This window comes from Falco punctatus (genome assembly GCF_963210335.1).
Source record: "Falco punctatus genome assembly, chromosome: 18".
Taxonomy (NCBI): domain Eukaryota; kingdom Metazoa; phylum Chordata; class Aves; order Falconiformes; family Falconidae; genus Falco; species Falco punctatus.
The window spans coordinates 2,289,926-2,297,001 of NC_137598.1; positions in this window are offsets into that span (position 1 = coordinate 2,289,926).

Below are 7,076 nucleotides of genomic sequence, written 5' to 3' on the forward strand. Positions count from 1 at the left end.
TTGCCAAGCTGCTGCGAAGTGCTAGCATAAGTAATTAAAGCAAAATCAAGATAAATGAGAAACGTATCCTGTGACGCAAGCCCTTTATCATTCAAACAGTGTGAAACCCAACTAACGTGCCCTGTCCCACCCCTCCTGCCCTGTTCTGAAGGACTGATGAGTATTAAAAATAGGCATTGAGGCCTCTGGGAGCCAAAGGGAAGGGTGACTGTGGCTTTCAGTAGCTGTGACACTTACAGGTACATTTTTTCCCCCCACTTTATGCAGCCAAGGCCTGTAAGAGCAAAGCCAAGCGATACCAGCACAAGGACGCTGAGGAGGAGCTGGATGTTCCTGCGGCCGCGGGGCCGATTTGCCTCACAGAAGGTCCCATCTGCATCAGCCTTTGTGGTAGCACAGAAACCTCTTTTCCTGGGACTGTAGGTTCCCCATCTGCCAGAAACAGCAAGCCTTGTCTTGGCTGTGACAGGCACACGTGTGCGCTGGCTGACCTGTAGAGCAAACCCCTTGCTGAGGGGCCCTGAACCCCAAATGGTGTCACAGAGGTGTTGAGCCCCCTTTCCTTTACAGCTCTGCCCACCTGTTCACCAAATCTATTGGAAACCAAAACAGAAATGGGGATTTTTGTATGGATCAGGCCCCCAGCGCTGTCACTTCCCCATTTGTATGGATCAGGCTGTTACTTCCCCAGTAAAGCACTCCTCGGGCTGAAATCCTGGGGATGTGTTAGGATCTCCCCGGCATGGTTTTGGGGTTTTATTTCCCACTCTAGAAACGACCAGGTCTGTTTGAAAGGAAAAATCAGTGAGTTCTTGAGAAGCACTGAGCGATCAGGTTAAACCGCCCAACGCTTCCACATGAAGCGAGGCAGTCCTCATCCTCCACGGAGGAAAATCAACAATAACTCCTTGGCAGAGATAGGAGGGACAGAGTTTAAACAAGGTTTTGCTCTTGCTGTGCAGGAGGAGGAAGAAATCTTTGTTTCACTTGCCCTTTGTCCATCTTTTCTGTTTAAGCTAGAAATTCCTTGGGCCTGGCTCTCACCCCTGGGCAGCGGGGTCCTGCTTTCAGCTGTGATCCCTCTTGATTATTTATTTGTGTTACTTTGTGGCTCGTTAGGAGGAATTATGCCAAGGAAAGCACACGGAGGGATGGAAAGAAAAGAGCCCAGCCCAGGAACCGCCACTGCCAGGTCACAGTGGAGGTTCTGATCTTGCAAACAGTTTAATCTGTGCTTAATTTAATCACAGGTGTTTGGTTGGGCCAGGCCTGCAGCTGGGAGGCCCCAGCCTTGCCTGCTGGCACCTGGGCCCCATCACCCTGACGAGGAAATCCCCGGCACCCGGAGTTTTTCGCTGGTTTTGGCCTGAAGCTGGGACGCGTGCGGCAGCAGCTTTAGGAGCGGAAGGAGACCAAGATGATGATTTACTCATCTGGTGACAGTCACCCTGCAACCCTCATGCCGAGCTTGACTGGGCAGCCCAAACCTCCTCCCCAGGCACGCAAAGATTTTCCTACACGCTTAATTTTGTGTGCTGTGAGTAATCCCAGTACCTCCAGCCCAGGCTTTGCAGAACAGGGTATTTCTGAAGAAAAAAAGTGCTTTGCCTGTTCTGCTTTAGGTGAACAGGGGGGGCTTGCCAGAAGCAGCCCACTATTATGCTCCCAACTATTGATTTTCCTGCTTTTTGAAGGTTGGGCTCTCTCTCCTCCGATATATTCAACTGCTGCCAGGATGTGGAATTTTGAGGATGCCCCTACACTGGTTTTACACTGGTTTTACACTGGACCCCTCCATTTGCCTGTGGCTGGATATCCTTCCGATGTCGTGCTGGGCTGTGTCCCTGTTCCTCGTGACAGATCCACGATTATTCACCAAAACTGAGCTGGCGGCATCCCCGGACACCCAAAGCCACCTGCAGCTGGATCCGTTTTTATTATTAATTAGGGTTTTGGGGGTGGGTTTTTTTTACACCACGGCACGCGTGGCTACCCTCGTCCAGCCGGGTATCTCACGGCAAACCCAGCCCGGCCGGGGGACACCCCCACCCCCATTCTCCGCGCTCCCCCGTGGGTGTGGGTGGGTGGGTGGGGTGGGTGTGCGTGTGCCAGGCCGCGCTGCCGAGCCTCCGAGCGCATCCACCGGGAGGAGGAGGAAGAAGGGGGGGTTGGGGGGGGGGGGGGTGGCGGAGGGAGGGAGCAATTGAATTTCAAACACAAACAACCGCATGGGGCACGGACCCACCGCCGCCGCGCCGCGCCGCTCCTAGCACCGCGGGCCGGGGCCGCCGCCGCCCCCCGCCCCGGGCTCTCCGCCGGGGCCGCCGCGCTGGGGGGCTGGAGAAGCCGCTGATTCCCCTCCTCTTCCCCCCCCCTCCCCTTTTTTATTTTTTTTTTAATTTTTTTTTACTATTATTTTTTTTTGTGGGGGGGAGCTAATCCCTGCCTCGCCGGGTTTTGCCTCCTAAACTTCATCTTTAACCCCCTCCCCCCCTCCCCTACCCGCCCCCCCCACCCCACCCCCCCACCCCGTTCCCGGGAGGAGCCGCCAGCAAAGATGTCCCGGTCCAACCGGCAGAAGGAATACAAATGCGGGGACCTGGTCTTTGCCAAGATGAAGGGTTACCCCCACTGGCCTGCCCGGGTAAGGAACGGGGGAAGGACCTGGGGGGGGGGGGAGGAAGGCGATGGGACACCCCCCCCCCTCCCCCCGGTGCTCCCCGTTGCATAACGCGGGCGGCCGCACGCCGCAGCCGGTGTCCCGGGGCCAGGCTGCAGCGCTGGGGGGGGTGGGGGGGCTCACCGGGGCCAAGCTGCAGCGTTTGGGGGGGGGTGGGGGGGTGGCTCACCGGGGTCAGGGGGCTGCCGGTGCTCGGCTGGAGCCAACTTTACCGGTACCTTATGTAAGGCCGGGCCCGGGCCCCCTTCCCCGGGGCGGAAAGTTGGGGGTTATTCGTTACCGGAGGAAGGGGGGGGGTGTCGGGAAAGCGATTTCTGGTTGTTTTGTTGGGTTTTTTTTTGGGGGGGGGGGGTGTAATATATTGCAAACGGCGTCCCCCGGGCCCCTTTTGTGCTATTTATTCGGTTCCCTCCAGGGATTGGAGTAGGGGGGGGTGGGGGAGGAGGAGACAGGTGGGGGGGGGTCACGGGTGGGGGAGCGCGTGGCTTTGGCCACCGCGTGGGAGTGGGCAGCCCCCCTCCCCCTCCCCGTGTTGCTCCTGCTCCTTTCGGTCCCCGCCGCAGGACCCACAGGGCAGGACGAGCCGCCCCCCCCCCCAGCCCCGTACATGGGGATGAAGCCGTGACCTGGGCCGCATCCTGCACCGGAGCACGAGGCTGGCGCCTCCTCCCCAGGGTGACCCCCCCCCCCCCCCGGCATCGCCTGGTGGAGCTGGGGCGGGGGGTTCTGTTCCCACGTGGGCCATACCATGGCCCCTACCCCCCCCATCCCACCCCCCCGGGCTCCCGCTCCATCAGGGTGCCAGCAGTGAGACCCGCACGAGGTGTCGGGGTGGGGGGGTCCATCGCTCCCACTCCCTGGATGAGCTGCTCCGCTTCACCCAGGATTTGGGGGAGACCTGGGGGGGGGGGGGGCTAAAGCCTCCCCTCCCCGCCCCCCGCTCCTGGCTTCGCTGGCAGGTCCCCAAGCGTGTCCCCCAGGTCTGCGTGGCCTTAGGGGTCACCGGGGCCCAGGGTGCTAAATAGGTGCCAGCACTCGCCGGGAGTTTGGCTTTGAGAAAAATCAATATAATTACTGAGGACTTAGAACGGGGGGGCGGGGGGGGGGGGGGGGATGCGGGGGGGGTGGGGGGGATGCGGGGGTGAGGGGGTGGGAGCAACGTGCTGCACGCGGGGTATTCCGGACCCGCCGCCTCTGCCCGCCTTGCCCACACCAGTGGTCCTGGGTGCCATGTGGATGGTGGGGCGGGGGGGGGGGGCTGGGGTTCCTGAGCATCTGGCAGGGGGCTCAGCACCCCCTTGGGATAAAGCACCTCGGCCACGCTGGCTGAGAGCCGTGGGTGCCTGATCCTGCCCTGGGCAGGCCGGGTGGCTGTGGTGAAGCTCTGGCTACAGAATCCGCCGCTGGTTATTTTTAAGCAGTGGGTGATGCAGTTTAAAATTTCCTTGGAGTGTCCCCCCCCACCCCCACCCCCCCCACCCCCTTCTCCACCACCCCCACACACCCCCCCCCCCCCAGCCGGCTTTGCTGCAAAAGGGAGCTGGGCCGCCTGCAACCCCCAAATTAAACCGAGACGAGGAGGAATGGCACAGCGGGCTTTAAAGGCCGAGGATCTCCCACCACCATCACACACACACACACGCCCCCCCCATATCCCCTCCTCCTTCCCCTCCTCGGGTTTGAATAACTTTTGTTTGGTTTGTAGGGTTCTGGCGGGGAGGCCGGGGAGGGGGTGGGGAGCCGTTCGGATTTGGCACTGGCCTCCCAACGCGCATTTGAAAGCGGCTTTGCGAGGAGGAGCCAGAGGGATCCCTGGGAGTCCTGCGCCTGCTTCCACCACTGCTTCCCTTGGCAAGGGGGGAGCGATGCTCCCCCGACCCCCCAGCGATGCTCCCCCGACCCCCAACGCCGACCCGCTGCCTCCTCCTTCATCCATCGCATCCCAGCGGGGTTCACCCCGCTTCGCCAGAAGCCCCCCTCGCTTGATGGGTGCCCCGCGGTGTCGGGGTGACCCCGGGTCGGGGCTCAGGCAGCTGGGTGCCAGGCTGAGCTCCCGGGGACCGAATTAGCGCCTACGTGCGCCCTGGGGGGCGAGGCCCGCTCCAGTTTCACCCCGACCTCCATCCCCAGCAGCCGCTTTCCCCACCACCATGATGGCAGGAGCATTTGGGGGCCATTGGGGGAAGAGGTTTTCCTCCCTCCGAAAGCAGCGCCGGCAGCCTTTCCCGAGCCTGGGCGGGTGCTGGGTTGAGTGAAAGGGGGTTTTGGGGTGCTGAGCCCCCCCCCCCCCCCCCCTTGCCCTCCCGCCGGTGACTAATCCCACGGCGGGCAGGGGTGAAGCAGGCAGGGTTTGCCCGTGACTAATCGGGTGCTGTGATGAAACGTTCCCCGGCCGCGGGTGGTTGTTCGCTGGGATTTTTGTTTCCGACCAGGTGTGGCTGGAGCAGAAAGAAACGGCGAGGGAAGAAATGGAGGCGGGAGAGCCGGAGGCACTGCGGGGAGGTGGTGGGGGGGGGGTTGTTCCCCCAGCCCTTTCTCTGGGGACGGTGCTTGTGGTCCCCCCCGCCCGGGAGGTGGCACCTGGCACCATCCCCGGTGCCAGCAGCTCAGCTCCCCCCGAGGGGTAACCTCTTCCCCAAGAGGGACAGCACCGGCTAGAGGGGAAACTGAGGCACGAAAGCAGGGACCCGAGTCGGCCACATATGAAGCCATCTCCTTCCCCTCGCCCCGTCTCCGTGGGGTCCCTGCCACCTGGCCCCCCCACTATGGCTCGCCAGTGGTGCGGGGTCCCCAGCCCTTCTTCCTTACAGCCCCTGACTTACAGCCTGCCAGGATGGCGTGGGAGCGCGGCAGGGACTGCTGCACCGGGCCAGCACCACACCGGGGGTCCCGGCACGGCTGGTGTCCCCCTCCCTGAGCACCACCTGTTCCCATCTCCGGGCATTCAGCGGGGGCAGAGGGGAGATGGGGGGGCAGGGGGGCTCCTCGCTGAACGCTTTGCCTCTGTTCGGAGAAGAAACCGGGTAGTTTGGTGCCGGGGGGGTGGGCTGGGGCTGCCCGGTGCTGGGAGAAGCCCACCAGCACAGGGCTCTAACCTGGCATCGTGCCACTGAGTCCCAGTGAGAGCTCGGCGCCCAGCCTGGACACTGGGATGGGGTGACTGGTGCAAGCCCTAGAGGGATACACAGCCTGTGCTGTAGACCCCCAGCCCAGCTGTGTGTGCCCCCCCCCCCAGATGCTTTATCAGCTGTGACCCACATGAATGAATTCCATTAATTCTCCCTTCCTGACAGCCGCCTCCCAGTTGCCAGTCCTCATCCAGCTGTGGGGAAACTGAGGCAGGGGGTGGGTTTCTCCCAGCACCCTGGTGCTGCAGGGGTCCCCCCAGGGCTGGCGCAGGGCGGGCTGCTCCCAGCCTTGCTCCACTCGTGTTCCGTGGACCAGTTGCAAAGGTCAAGTGCAGAGGTTGGGGGCAGAGTCCACACTGGGGTACGTGCCTGTCCCTCCCCTACCACGCTCCAGAGCTTTCCCTCCCGGGGGGTCTGACCCAGCCACTTGTTTTCAGACACCCCCCCCCCCCCAGCCCCATGGTCCACAGGTCCCTGGGCAAGGACAGGCTGGTGACACTGGTGGCGTTTTGCAGGAGCTGGCGGGAATGGGAATGGTGACAGGCACACGTGTATGTTAACGGGGCACTGCAGCCCTTTAACCCCATGACCATCGCCGGGCAGTTTGGCAGCTGGGTGGGCTGTCAGCCTTATGGGGGGGGGGTCTCTGGGGGGGTGCAAATAGTTTCCAACCAGCTCTGGCAACAGCAAAGCCCTCGTGGCCATGCTCGCTCCTGGGGACCACGTCCTTTGGGCAGCATGAGCCCCCCTTTGGGTTTTTGGGGGGGTTCCCACCCCCAGCCTGCGCTATCGCCGTCCCCACCGGGGTAACTTGCCTGGGTCCCCCCCCCCATATCTCCCCGCCTGCCCCTGCAGATAGAGATGCCAGGTTGTTTTCTCTGGGGCTGGGGTGGAAAAGGGGCAGATAAGGGGCTGGCGCTGGCGGGGCCAGGCTGGGCGGCAGATCCCAGCTGCCACGTGGGTCGGCTGTGGGGGAGTGATGAGGTTCACCCAGTGCTGGGCCCACCGCTGCCTGTGCCACGACCTTGGCCAAGGACGGTTCTTGACATGGGGCCGGGGACCATGGGACCCTGTCCCCACTGCCCTCGACGCCACGTGTGCCGCCTTTCCTGGGGAAAGGAGGTTTTGAAACCAGTTGGGGGAATGGCACAGCCGGGGCGTCTCCATGGGGGTCCTGGCACCGTGAGGGGCTCGGGGGGGGCCATGTTCTCGCCTGGGGGGCTCTGGGGTCTGCATCATGCTGGGGGTGACCTGCAGAACCGTGGCCT